The sequence below is a fragment of the Peromyscus leucopus genome, chromosome 18, assembly GCF_004664715.2.
Source record: "Peromyscus leucopus breed LL Stock chromosome 18, UCI_PerLeu_2.1, whole genome shotgun sequence".
Taxonomy (NCBI): domain Eukaryota; kingdom Metazoa; phylum Chordata; class Mammalia; order Rodentia; family Cricetidae; genus Peromyscus; species Peromyscus leucopus.
This window is the reverse complement of record NC_051078.1, coordinates 16,979,449-16,994,006: the sequence shown is the minus strand read 5'-3', so window position 1 is coordinate 16,994,006 and position 14,558 is coordinate 16,979,449.

The window sequence follows — 14,558 nt, the reverse complement described above, 5'->3', positions numbered from 1 at the left end:
TGAGATGATAAGGCCTCCGTGAATGCTAGTTGGCTCGCTTGGTTTTTGCAGTTAAAGATGTGAGCATTCTGTTCTGGCCGTCATGCCTGTTGTTTTCTGCCTTGCCTCTCTCCCATGACAGACTCTTAGCTCTCTAGAACTGCAAGATCAAACAAACTCCCCCTTCTATAAGTTGCCTTGATCACGCATGATGTCTGAGAAAACAGCATGGTGTTGATTCCCTTTGCATATTATCTTGTTCTCCATCTGCATAGCCAAAAGTGAGACTGTCACTTTCTTAAAAATATAAATCATTACAACTTGATACTCTGTAACTGAAGAATACTGAAAAGGATAAAAATTCTACCTTTTCAATATATTTTCATCCTGCTAATGTGGAATACCTTTAAAGGTTACAATTGAATAGCAGCATTGATCTATTGCATGATATTAGCTTGGTGGCATAGTATTTAGTCTACTCTTAAAGAATGAGACATCTTGCCATTATGAGTAGAGCAATGGGAAATTATGTGCACATTTAAAAATGATGGGGTTTGCCGGTCAGGCTTAGAGGAGGCAGTGCTGCAAATTCACGTTAACTTCAAGGACACTCTCTGAGTACATGTCATCTTGGGTGATTCATTGGCACACATTTTGTTCCTTCTTTTGGGATAGTGTCAGAATTTACCAATAACCATAATTGTTTTGCTTCTGGAACTCAATAATCTCATCTTGAGGATTTTCGCCATTTGATACCATAATACAGATATAAAATTTCATCCCAGAATTGTTTAACAACTTATCAATGAACATAACTTTGGAGATATCCTTAGAGATGTGCATGTAATCATCTACTATTAAATGTCAATGCTAACTGTAGAGAGTTCATTTTTTTTTTTAAATGTCACTATGTATGGGATTTCTACCTGAAGACTATTCACAGAAGTTTGTGTCCTTCTCATAACTGTTCATTCTCTACTGACACTTTATCTGATTCTAGAACTTTAAGACCATATTTGAGGTTCAAACCTTCCCTCCCAGTTAAGGGGTACACTCCTGGGCGAAGACTGTGGAAAGCTACAGAAGCCTCAAGGTTTTAGTAGACTTCCCTTCCTTTGGTCTATGTACTCTGTACTTACAAAGTGTCTATCAGATTAACCCTAAATGGGAAGCTATAATTAGAATTAATAATCCAATTTTCCCAAGGAACTATTAGTATTGTACTAATCTAATCATGTATACCCTGCTTATTTCAGAAATTACTGGAAAAGTTCCACAATCACCCATATGGCTCTATGTGTCTCCTAATCAGGTACTAAGTATTACTACAGCGCTGTAAACTGTTCTACTCTTGTTAGAGACCCCTTGTGCTCTGACTGTTTTTATTAGGGCTTTAGTTTGATTAGGAGACTTCCACATCCCTGTGTTTTTTGCTGCCCCTGCCTTATTCTCATACAGACAAGGAAACTCCCTTTATGTTTCTGATTTTTCCATTGTTTTCCTTCCTTAAAGCCCAGCTTTTGTGTCTGAACGAAGGGGCAGGATTGGCCTTCTTCCTGTTACTTCTTGGTGTAAACTGTCTGACAGTTTGTGCTTTCCTGTAATGTATGGTCTATAAACATTCATCTTTTATTTCCCTCAGTCTTTCCCATGGCGAGAATGTACATCATCTGTATACATGACCTTTCAAACCTCTCTTGCTCAGCCCAGTGAATTACTCACTTCCAATGACATTTCCTTCTGAACTGCCTTGGGGACATATTCCCACTGGTAACAACCGCCACTGAAAATGTGAGCTATTTGAAACAAGTACCAAAATGGGCTTCTCAGTGCTAGTCTTTGACTTGAACTTCCAGTTTTCCATTTCATTTAAATCTACTGGCCCGTTTCAAAAAGCTTTGTACAGATTGGGAAATCACCTTTGTTAGAACATTTTGGTATTCATGATCCACAGATTCCTTTCTCTCTTCCTTTTGCATTCCATGATTTTGTGACTGGGTCCCATGAAATATTACTATAATATAAAGTATGGATGTAATATCCATTGGACTATTTGATTTCCTATCCATCACACTCACTCAATGTATTAGATGTTAGTAACCCTCACCAATATTTTGAGCCTCCTTGCATCCATGTCCAACCTGAGCTCTAAGATTTTTAAAAACTTTTTCTAATTTACTCTTCTTTCATACATTTACCTCCCAACCACAGCCTCCTCTCCTTCCTTTCCTCCTGCATCATCACCTCACCTCTCCCCTGAAATCCACTACTCCTCTGTTTCCCTTCAGAAAGAGCAAGCCTCTCAGCAATATCAAACCAAACCCAGCATAAAATTAATAAGCATGTCCACTCATATCAGGGCTTCATAAAACAACCATGTAGGAGGAAACAGGTCCTAGAGCAGGCAAAAGAGTCCAAAACACTCTCACTCCCATTGTTAGGAGTCCAACAAAAACCCCTAGCTAAAGAATCACAGCATGTATGCTGAGGGCCTGGTGCAGACCCATGTAGCCTCCCCGGTTATTGTATCAGTCTCTGGGAGGCCCTATGAGCTCTGCTTAGGTGATTCTATGGGCTATGTTCTCCTGGTATCTTTGACCTCTCTGGCTCCTCCAATCAATCCTTCCTCCTCCTCTTTTCTGGAGTTCCCCAAGTTCTGGGTCTCTGTATCAAGTCCCATCATCTGCTGGAAGAAGCCTCTCTGGTGACAATTAGGATAGGCATTGATCCTATGAGACTAGCAAAATATCTTTAAGAATCATTTTTTTGAATTTTTATTTTGTCAGTTGTATTTGGGTTTATCCTAGGACTCTGAGCAATCCAGCTTCTACATCCTGAACATGTAGGCAGTGTCAGCATGGGCTCCCTCTTGTGGTGTGAGCCTCAGGTTAGACCAGTCATTGGCTGGACACTCTCACAAGCCCTGAGACAACATTGCCTCAGCACAAGGTACAGATCCAAACAGAGAATTCTCGTTAGAGGAATCTGAAATGGCTGAGAAACACTTAAAGAAATGTTCAACACCTTTAGTTATTAAGAAAATGCAAATCAAAACTGCTTTGGCATTTTATCTTACACCTATCATAATGGCTAAGATCACCGACACAAATGACATTTCATGCTGACGAGGATGTGGAGAAAGGGGAACACTCCTCCTCCATTGCTGTTGGGAGTACAAACTCTTACAGTTGTTATAGAAATCAATATGGTGCTTTCTCAGAAAATTGGAAATTGATCTACCTCAAATCCAGTTATAACACTCTTGGGCATATACCCAAAACACTTTATTCATAATAGCCAGAAACTGGAAACTGGAAGCAACCTAGATGTCCCTAGTTGAAGAATGGATAAAGAAAATGTGGTATATTTACACAGAGACTATCACTCAGCTGTTAGAGAAAATGACATCATGAAGTTTGCAGGAAAATGGATGAAGATAGAAAAAAACACCCTGGGTGAGTTAACCCAGACCTGGAATGACAAACCTGAGATGAATTCACTTATAAGCAGACATTAGTTGTAGAGCAAAGGATAACCATGCTACAATCCACAGATCCAGAGAAGTTATAAAAAGACGAGAGAAATCGGGGATTTACATGGATCTCCATAGAGAGGGGAAATAGAATAGATTTTGTGGGTGGAGTGAGGGAGGGTGGGGACGGGAACTGGAGGGATCACATGGGAGGGGGAGGACTGAGGAAGAGTGTACAGGGAGAGATTATGGAAATAGGATGCATTTAGGGATGATATGGAAACCTAGTCAATTGAGAAACATCTTGAAACCTATGCGGTTGACCCTAGAGAAGACTCGTAGTAATGGAGACTATGGGGCCCAAACCAGACATCTTTAGTAACCAGGCTAGGCTCCCAGTGGTGGGACAGGGAAACCACTTCAGACGCTAAATCTATGACTCACAATATGTTCTGCCTGCAAGAAGCTCTGTGATTCTGTAAATTGAATACATTTAAAAAGTTTTGAGAAGATAATATAATTACAAATTTCTCCCTTCCATTTTCTCCTTCTAAACCCTCCTGTATATCTTTCCTAGTTCTTCAAATTCATGGCCTCATTTTTCATCAAATGTTACTTCATGCATATATGAATATGTATACACATATATATTCCTCAATATTTTCTTCTTAGTCCATATAATGTCAGAGAGCCACCATTCATGTTATAAATGCTATAGAATCTGTATATTGCTCTTCATATAAGAGTAGAAAATGTGAAAATATCAAAGAAAAGGTTATACAGAATTAACACAAGGAATTATTTTCTGGGAAAGTTTTCTGTAACCACATGAAATACGTGTACAATATATAATGTATGATACACCATATGTATGTATATATGTGTATATACATATATATGTACACACACATATGTATTTCTCTTAAGCCATGAAGATATGAGACTCAATAATGCTGGACCTGGAAAACACTAAATCTTAGTAATTTTCAACTGTCAACTCATGTTTACATTTAGATAAACAGACACACCATTACAGGAGAAAACTTATAAACTTGCTGGCTAGTCTTAATTTATATCTATAATCATAAATTCCAGTGGTCCATCCGCTGTTTTCTGTCACTGTATTTCTATAATTATCCATGTTGACTATTTCACATTTTCCACCGCCTCTTCCAAGATGCATAGTTTTATCCCATTCTCAGTTTAAACCACTTGCTTTCTTCTCCTGAGGTTACAGAAGCCACAGCAATGAAAGGGTCTGTTCCCAAGATCACATTCTTCAGTTTCTTTAAATTATTATCAGTCTATTATGTTTCTATTTTTATTGTAAGAGGATGATTTTTTATTCTTCTTCTCTAAGTAAATTTATAAACTTTACCTGTATTGTGAATCACTTCTCTTCTACAGATGAATTTATTTGTGAAGTTATACTCTTTTTCTGATTATCAAAGTTTTCTTCTGTACTGGATAACTCTAAAAAAGAATGGATACATATTATGTATTTACTGGAAGTAAAAAGAAATCTTAATTACATCTTAACCATTCTTTTGCCACTGTTAAAAGAAACATTCCTTAAAAACACTGACAACTTCAATTGACAGAATCAATTCTAAACAGCAGCATCAAAGGTTTCATCTCACCAAAGCAAATTTTAGCTCAGTCTCAGGGGGTCTTGTCAGCCAGGGTTTTCATCATTCCAGATTTTGACATACCTGCCCATTTCCTTCTTCTCTCCAGAAGCATATTTTAAATTTTGTCTTCAGAGCTTTCTTGTTGTTGGGCTAACTTACAACCTGTTTCTTTTCTTCATCTCATTTGCGTACTCTTCTTTCTTTCTCCGAACTCTAAATCTTAGAATATTCAAAGACTAGTGGCTAAGGAGATGACTCAATAAGCTTTTTGCTGTACAAGCATGAAGACCTATGTTTCGATCCCCATGCACCCTAATAACATTAAAACATGGAGGACCTGAAGCTGACTTCCCAGAAAGTCTATCCCATATAGTTAACTGGATTTACAGAGATTCTATCTCAAAATATAAAGTGTAGAGTGATAGAATAAGACATTTACTGGTGACCTCTGCCCTGTACACACTTATAAACATGGTCAAATAAGTCCCCTACAAACGTAAATAAGGAAACTTCTATTTTCCTCTTCTGAACATACATTCAGTATTATCTAAGCTTTGTTTTATCAGTGCATCAATAAATTACAAATTTTCTTTTTATTGAATACTTACAGTGTTTATAAACCAGATATGGCCCTCCTATGAGAATTGTACATCCAGGTTCCTATTAACATATCACATTCAGTGTATAGAAGCTACTATAAAAAATATTTAACATACAATTCCTGAATTTTCAACATGTATATAAATGCAGTAACTATATAACAAAACTCTTAGACAAAAAATCTAGAACTGATTATCAGTTCTCTGATCTACCTTATAATAGCTTGGAAGCCAACATCTTTTCTTCTTGTGACTATAGTAATGGTGGGAAAAAAAGAGTAGAAATCTGTGATGTTACTTAAGGATATTGTGTGACACCATTTTCGGGGAGACATGAACAGACATCTATTCATCCCAGACAGAGAAACAATAAGAGCTCAGATTAAGATTATCAACGAAGTCCCAATTGGTGGACTAATAATTTTTGTTGAAGTTCTGAGTCTGTTGGTAAGATATTAGTTACAGAAGCAAAAATGGTTCAAAGATAGCTAGGTCACCAAAAGTTCAATACAACATGAATGAATACTCATGAAAATAGGAAACCTGGAGTGCATGGTATTTTGTACAAGCAGCTCAGCAGGAAGGATGGTTTGTCTCCTCTACAATTGGTTCAAACCTCTTCGTAACAGCTCATTTAGTCTGCAAGTCTTCTGGACAGCTTATTGTCTCTGTGTCCCCCTTTCTCCCTCTGTTTTTTTGTTTTGTTTATTTGTGTATGTATGCCTTGGCTGATCTGAGATTGTCTTTCAGCTACCCTTACAGCTTTTATATGCTTCAGAAGAAAGAAGTCTAGGATATCTTGTTTGTTTCAGGGATTTCCTGAAGTTTTTGGATTGTTGATTTCCTTAGCCTTACAGGCTACAAGATGGATTCTTTCAGATGTCTGTAGAACATCCTATGTCTTAGTGAGCTTCCTTTCAAGATGGACAGTTTTATCTTGGAGTAAGTTGTGACACAACAGATATCATTGGATTAGCTTATAGAGCACATGCCTATAAAGTGTGTGTGTAATTTCATGAACAATTTATGGGGGAAAATTATGCAAACAATTTTACCTACCTCAAAACATACTTACATTTGTTACAAATATTTCAAATTAAAATATTCTCAAAGTTCCCAAAATAACAATTAATATTATTTTAGTAGAAATAATTAAATTATATACAATATATATATATATATTGTGTGTATATATATATATATATATATATATATATGCATTACATAATTATCTATACTATTCCATTAGGTTTTCACAATATTGAAGTAAACATATTTTCCTTGTTTTATACATGAGTAAATCAAGAACTGAGAAACATAACATTTCCTCTCAACTTAGTTTTACTCAAAAAACGTTGAAATTCATCATTTTTATTTAAATTCAAATTAGCTCCCCTCCCCTTTCTTTAGGTACCGTATTGTGTCTCTAACTTATATAAACAGAACAAACTTTGGAACATGATATAGGTAAAATCAACACTTGCACATTTAGTGACAAATATCTATTCATATGACTAAAAACCTTCACTTTGCAACCTTCACAGTGATTCTCAGAGTCAGCTGTGATGGATGATGCTATTACCACTGCATTCAAATCCTCCGACAAGATCACTGACAATCAATATCCTTTCCAGTGTCTCAGCTAAGAAATCTGAATGAATACAAATTGAAAGCACTTTCATGCTTTTCAGTCCATTATCATAATAATTCGCATGTTTAGAAGTTAAATAGTAAAATAGATACCATCTTCTTCTCATCATCGAAATAATATACCAAAACATTAGTCTTCGAACTACACATTAGAATTCTGTACTGTTTCTGGTCCCTATAAAATAATTGTTTAACAAAATATATTGAGTTCCTTTTAGCTTCCTTTTAATATAAATGTTTGCTCTCTGAGGATGATCTAAAACTTTTCAACAAAGGATCTCTCTCTCTCTCTCTCTCTCTCTCTCTCTCTCTCTCTCTCTCTCTCTCCTGCAAAAAGTTTTGCCAGACTGAGTAGCAGAAGCCTATAATAATAGCTGCTTCAGAAGCAGAGGCAAAGATATCTGATCTCAGTTCAAGGACTACCTAGCCTGCAAACTGAGTTCAAGGCCAGCTTGGGCAACCTAGTGAGATCTGTCTTAAAATAAAAATGTGAAAAATAGAAAAATAATATTCTAGATATAGCTCAGCAATAGAGACCCAGTACAGTTCTTTCTCTCTCTCTTGTAAATAATGAATTTCAATGTTTTACAAGTCAAACTAAAGAGAGAGAGAGAGAGAGAGAGAGAGAGAGAGAGAGAGAGAGAGAGACTAAAACAATATGAAATGAAATTCTAAGATTTATATTGCTTCAGGAGCAGCTTTATATATCATTAAACCTTCAGCATTTATATATCATTAAACTGTGAAGAAGAAAGAAGGATTCCTTCTCAGGCACATGGATATGATGTTCCCCTACCAGCTTTCTTCTCTCCTCTTTACCAGAGCTTTTAATCTCTGTACAGACACAGTTGCTATGAAGTGAGGTAAATAGGTCTCAGGAGTATCTTATGGGTGTATGCAAAGAGAATGATAACACATAGAGTGTTTTCAGTAATTTAGTTTCTTATTTGTAAATCCTGATTTCCAGTACTTGAGGCAAAGTGCATTTCATCATGCCACAGGTATACCTGTGATTCGGAATGCAAGCCACACATGCAAGTTGTCTGGAACACTTTCTGTCTGCCATAACATCTGCAATTTAAACAATCAGGCACGTTCTTCACCATTATTTTCACAGTACCTAGCAACTATAACCTGGTAAGCAATCATGAATATTTAATGACCTAGCCCAATTAATGTTCCCAGAGTTTTCACAAAGATTAAGGCACGATTGCATATTTTATGGAAAATTATTAGTTTTTATTTGCTTGATAAAATAGAGGAAAATAATATTTAAATTAACGTAAGATGTTAATGTACTTCTTTTGTAGACCCACTCACCCTGCTATAACAAATAGGCCTCAACTGGATAGCTTATAAAAAACAGCAATCCATTTATCTTGGTTCTGGAACTGGGAAATTTCACACTTCCAAGGCATTGGCACATATGGAATCTGTCAAGGCCCAGATTCCTAGCTCATGTAAGACAGCTGCAAGCTGTGTCCTCATATGTGAAATAGAAGTAGACCCCTTCAGTTTTCTGTAATCAAGGCACACGTCCCTTTCCTGTGCACTGCCTTCATGACCCAATCAGTCTCCAAATTCCACGCCTCCTGCTGCCATCACTTATATGATCAGAATTTCCATGTATATATTGTGTAAAGAAATAAACATTTGCCGGGCGGTGGTGGCGCACGCCTTTAATCCCAGCACTCGGGAGGCAGAGGCAGGCAGATCACTGTGAGTTCAAGGCCAGCCTGGGCTACCAAGTGAGTTCCAGGAAAGCTACACAAGAAACCCTGTCTCGAAAAACAAAAAAAACAAAACAAAACAAAAAAAAAAAACAAAAACAAAAAAAAAAGAAACATTTGAACTATAGGAGACAGCACTTATTACAGAAAAGCACAACAACAACACAACAATAACCAAAAATCATCAAAAAAGTAGGAAAGAGAAGAAGGGAGGAAGTGGAAGGAGGGAGGGGGGAGGGAGGAATGAAGGGGGAAAGGGGGAGATGGGAGACACAGAGATGTGTGTGGCAACTTGTTACACTTGAAAACCTTGAGATATAAAGCTCAGGAAACATTATTGTATCCAATGAATACCAGAAGAGCTAGAAATGCCAGAATAAGGAAAACAAAATATTCTTTATAACTACATCAATGATAAAATAAACGTGTGACAAGCAAAGAAAGCCATTTTAAAAGTCAACCCATGCAATGTTGGGAAAATGTTAAAAGGTGCAACAGCTTTTCACATAATGATACACTTGTGCACCAATAGTTCCTATCTTGCACGAATAAAATATGTACTTGTTAAAATATGTGCAAAACATAATACTTAGTTCCTGAAAACCCAACCTGGGATCCCAAGTGTACCACTGTCTAATCCAATAATTGAAGACATTCAGTTGACGAACCATGATCTGGAGTCTTTTCAGAGCTAACCAAAAAAAGTATGATTTAAACAATATAAAAGAGTTAGAACCCTTTACCCTGGAGTATAAGAAATTTGAATCTTTTGTATGAATGTTAATCTGAAAATAGAAAAGATATTTTTAAAAAGTCAGTTGCATTCCTAATCCAATGTAGCCATTTTTTAAACTAAATCAAATGTATGTTTCAGCCTTTGCATACAAAAATTTTTACTAAGTCTTGTGCTTAAGAAGTAATTTGTCAGTGGTTTCTATTTATACTTCAAAAAAATTCAATATCCTTGTCTCAGTTCCAGATTCTTATTTAACTAGCTTCTAACTTTCCTCTACTTTCCTCTTTGAAATATTTTTTTTCAGTCATATAGGGTGCTGTAGAAAAAAGTCTCCTCCAACAGTCCAAATTTTCCAATTACATACCCACCTGTTATCTCTCTTGTTTTTGGATGGCTGCTTCCTGGTCATTTGGATCAACAGCTTCACCACCTGACCGCTACCACCCACTAACTGTATCAAGTGCCCTTGCCTTAATCATTCGTAGAAAAGTTATCCTTTCTGATAGTTTCCCCATGTCTACATTTCATTCTCCTGTATACGCGTTTACCCCTATCCTCCTGTAGTGAACTTCTGAATGCAGGAACCTTGCATTTGTTATCTGTTTTCATATTCTCATCTGCTAGAATTGAGTCTAGTAGATAGCTGATGCTCAACCTATGTTTCTTGAATAAGCAGAAAGTGTCCAAGCTAAACCAGCATGTTGGTGTTGGCCACTACTTCATGGACATTCACTGTCTCATCTGAGAAACCATAGCTGGTTTCTTGGACTGGAGCTGCCCTCTTACTCTTCTTTACCATGTGACTCAGCATTAATTAGTCTCACATGTGCTTTCATTAGGTGGACACCTTTAGATAGAGCCTAGTGCAAGGAGAATAAATCTAGCATTTTATATGAAATGAAGAATATTTCCAGTGTTCTAGAAAAGCAGGTATTTTACCAAACAAATCAAAGAATAAGCTAGCAAATTGATCAGAATCAACATCGCCTTAAGAAACAAAAACAAAAGTGTATTTTTTTTAAAGAAATACTTTCACTGAGAACAATCTTAAAGGCATCTACAGATTCAGGTGGGAAAGTGACATTGCAAAGATTCAGATCAAATGTTGTATTGATTTTTATGATTCCACACTGTTGTTTCCAGTACTTTCAACACAAGTTTTAAAAAGTGAGTAATCGTTTCTCATGGTTTCTGATAGATATTGGCAGGCAAGATGAAAGCCCACAACAAAAAATTATCACCTAAAAAGATTAAAGAAAAGAATCATTTCTCAAGTCTGAAAGAACCTAACATATATTTGATATAGTTACATTTTGTAGAAAAGAGGAAAAGTGAGGAGCTGTTGTTAAAATATTAGTTTTATATCTAATACAAGTATCCAACATTTTATGCCACATAGCAGTCCATATAATCTGAAAATTTTCACTGTCAAAATGAAAGTTTTTTCAATAATTTGCAAAATATAGTTTGCTTGTTTACTTTTAAAAGTTATATAAAGAGTTTGGTAGTCGCTACTTTTGTACTCAAAAGAAAAACTGGACAAACAAAAAGGTAACTTTTCTACAGCCATAACAGAACTGGGGTCACAGGGCAAATCCTGCTCTGATAGCTAAAGAGATGGGCTCATCACTGAGAAATCCAAATCTGCTTTCAGGGAGAAAAGCAGAGGTTCTAAAAAACTGAAAGGGATGCTGGCCAATGCTTAATTAACATTTAACTCCTTAAGAATGGGTGTGGACTTGTGATGGAGAAGATTCTGTGGTTCTATTCTTTAGCAGGTTTTTGTAGCCAAGATTCAGAAATAATTCCCCTGTGGCCCTGTCCCTGGGGAAGGAGAACTGTCTCTTGGAGATCTGTTCAGATTCTTCTCTGTGACAAAGGTATGTTTTTAAGGGAGAAAGCTGTCATTGGCTGACGATACCAAAACCACATGCAGGTTAGTGTAAGGAAACTGCACTGCAGCATGCACCAGCCTTCTTGTCCACTCAGCGTAAGAGAGGGAAAGGGAATCCAGGAAGCAGATTGAGAATGCCCTTTCTAAAACAAGTAGTAGTAGGGCATGGGGGACGTACACACCGTTAGAAGAGACAGAAACACCTGCAAAGGACATCTTGCGGTATCACAAAACTGCAACATCCTCTTCTTCCCCACATCTAACCATTACCTAGTCATAACAGTAGTAGATTAGAGTAGAAACAGCTACAGGGCATGGACTTACAAAGCAAAGGTCCAAAGGTAAGAAGGGAAACAAAAACAGGAGTAATAGGAATTTGAAGTCTCTGTAACTAGCACACACACACACACACACACACACACACACACACACACACACACCACAACATGAACATTAGACCCATTTCTGGCTCCTAGCTAAATTAAGCCCACTTAGGAGCAGTCTATAAGAGAAAACTATGTTCTTGGGTCCATACGCAGCCTCCATCTGGCATCAGCATTCACATTTGTAGATGGAACAGCCGAGCAAACACTAACACACCGAGCATTATCATGGACTGACACATATAGAAAGTATCCTATTTTTCAATTACTTGAGCCTGTTTTTCAGTAGATACAGATTGCCAAGCATTATGGGCATATTATAATAGTTTTTTTGGTATTTTTCTGTTTTAAGAGGGTCTTCTACATACCTCATCCTCACCCTCAAAATGACCATTAAAGTTTGTATATTGCTATTTTGAAATCTTTAAACCTATAGGCAATGTCACTAGCCTTTTATCATAAATCAAGACAGATTCATATTTGTGGACATCTCTCAAATGGAAAATTTTGCCTATGAAATGCTGTCTTGACAGGCTGCCCATCTAGTATAACATCCATGATGCTGTATGTATGAAATACATAGTGAAAATTAATAGAATAATCAAAAAGAAAACTAATCCCCTTGTTGACACAACTTATTTGTGTTTAGACCTACTTCTGCTGAATCCTTCAAAAACTGTATTCATACAATGAAATATATATATATTATTTTAAATACCTAAATTTATGTTTTAAAGGGACAGGTAACATCAATCAAGAGTTCATTTGACACTGTGATATGATATTTTTATCTACAAATGTATTGAGCTACATTTATAGCTATTCTGAAATGTATGAGGCTCGTGGACACAGATGCAACATGCCTGATTATAGCCATTAAAAACACTTTTTAAAAGATTTATTGATTTTTGCTTTATACATATGGATGCATTTGCTTGCATGCATGTGCATGTGCCATATGAATGCCTGATGACGCCCTTGAAACCAGGCTTGCAGATTGTTGTGACCTAGGATTTGAACCCATGGCATTTGCAAGGCTAATGTTCTATGTCCTTATTGGCAACTATCTTGGGTTGGCAACTTATGGACTCATGGCATTCAGCATCTCTGGAGTTTCAAAGATGATGGAAGAAATTGACAAGAATTAGAATGATTGTAACCAATAGAGTACATAAAGTAAATAATACTAGATTCTTTCATAAACGAACTTTTTAGGTAAGAAAATAGAACAGATATTTTTATACACATTCTACTTAGACACAACTATGAACAGATTAGTCTAGAACATCATAAGTTCAAGGCAAAGGACCAACATAGACTACTTCATTTATAATTGAGTGGTTCTCAACCTGTGGGTTATGGCCCCTTTGGGGATTGCATTTATCCTGAGTATTGCTGTTATCCTGAGTATCAGATGTTTACATTACAAGTTATTACAGCAGCAAATTACAGTTATGATACAGCAAAGAAATAATTTTATCGTTGGCGGTCACCACACAATGAGGGACTGTATTAAAAGTTCTCAGCATTAGGAAGATTGAGAAACCCTGGTATGAAAGGTGGGCTTGGCGATAAAGTAGAAATGGAAGCTCTAGTCTACCCAGCAACAAATTCAGTATAGTAGCTTGCAACCTAAACACTCAGTCCAGCTTCTCTGCCCCCTGGAACACGTTACTTCTGCTCCTTTCTCTCCATTGGAACAGATGCTAGTTTAGTTGACACTCTACCTCGTCTTTCTTTTTGTCTATGTCAGTTTGTACATTATCATTGTCCTTCATTCCCATGTGTACTGCAGTGGACTGTGCATCTTAGCTCTGATGCTACAGATATTTAGAGATAATGGTCTTAAGACTGAGAGCTGGAACTCTAATTCTACTGTGAAAGACATACAGAGGGCCCTCAAATAGAAGAACACTAAAGGAGAACTAACATCAAGAAGATAGGGTAAGTCAGTATCTTTGACACCACAGAAATTCACATATTAAGTTGAAAAGGTCATAAGTACCCAGTATTTATTTTATTTTATTTTTTTACTTTATTTTATGTACATTTATTTTGGTCACAGTGCTAGGTTTTCTGGAACTGGAATTACAGAGAGTTGAGAGCTGCCATGTGGGTGCTGGGAATTGAACTCAGGTCGTCTGAAAGAGCAGCCAGTGCTCCTAACTGCTGAACCATCTCTCCAGCCCCCCAGTATTTATTAACTATAAAATAGAATTTTTGATCTAATACATTATAAAATTTTAAAATATTTCTGTACTGAATTTAATATTTCTACATTATTCATAATCATTGAGAGATCATGGAATAGTTTTAAATACATATATGTAATTAGGATAACAATATTTTATAAGAATAATATTATAAAAGCAAAAAGATGCAAAAAATCAAAAGGTTCATAAAGTAACTAATAGAGACAAGTTATAAATCAATGAATGTGGCTGGTAGTCTAACCCAAAGTCTATTTGAATAACATCAATGTAA